This window comes from Chondrus crispus, genomic scaffold (assembly GCF_000350225.1).
Source record: "Chondrus crispus Stackhouse genomic scaffold, scaffold_575, whole genome shotgun sequence".
Taxonomy (NCBI): Eukaryota; Rhodophyta; class Florideophyceae; order Gigartinales; family Gigartinaceae; genus Chondrus; species Chondrus crispus.
In genome coordinates, this window is record NW_005178596.1 from 15,025 (window position 1) to 16,189 (window position 1,165).

A 1,165-nucleotide genomic window follows, 5' to 3' on the forward strand; every position below is an offset into this window, starting at 1 on the left:
CCCGCGCGATGCGGAGTAGGATGGGGTCCGGGTCATATTTCAGCAAAACATCGTAGATTAAATCGGTGCTGAAGGACACTTGCTTCATCGTCCGTTTTGCGCCGGGAAGACGCTGTTCTGTCAGTCCTGCGATTGTCGCAATTTTGCGGAAACTCCGCTTAACCATCGGGGCTTCAACGACCCATTTCTCATATTGCTCAGCCAGAACATTCTCCAACATCAGGCTTTCAACATCTTCAACACGCTCCATGGATGTAATGGTAAGCGCGTAATCCGTGATAGAGTAGGTCAGAGGTTTCAGCCTCTGTCGTTCCATGTGGCGGGTCATGAGCAGTCCGAGCGCCATATTGACTTTTCGGCCTTCGAAGCTGTGCACGACAATCACGTTGACACCGCGGTCAAAGAAACTCTCGACGAGCACACCGCTGCTCTTGGGAAGTTCAGAGAAACGGGATTGTAGGTCCAGCCAATTTTGAATCTGAGCAGGCAGATCCCCCCAGCGATCTTGTTCAGAAATCAGGCTTCGCACCCCATCTGCTAAGAACGTCGAAAGCGGCATCATACCGCCCGCATAGGCGGGGACCCTTGGGGGATTATGTTTGGGCGCGGGGCTTGCCTCCAGCGCCATCTCCCGGACGCCGTGATAACGTAGGACCTCACCGCCGAATAGGAAGGTATCCCCCGGCGCAAGGCCCATCACAAAACGTTCCTCTATATCACCTATATTGCGCCCTCGTTTAGATTTCATATTCGGGAAGCGGCGCACCTTGAGCTTGGCATACTCAACAATTGTCCCGACATTCATCCGATGTCGGCGCGCCTGTTGCGGGGTTGAGATTTGGTAGCCGCGCGATGTCGCATTCAAGCGGGCAAAGCGATCATAAGATTTCAATGCGTAGCCGCCATCTTGCGCAAAATTCACGAGAAGGTCGAAATCTGATTTCAGCATATTTCGATAAGGCCAAGCCCTTCGAATTTCAGTGAGCAACTCGCGTTTCTTGAATTTCCCAGCGCAGGCCCGATTGACGATATATTGAACCGCGACATCCATCGCACCCTCAGTGTAGTCTTCCCCGTCACGTTGCCCTTTAGCAATCGCGTCAATGGCGACGGCGCATTCTACTGCCTCCAGAGGGTTACACGGCACCATCAAGGCCTCAGCTTC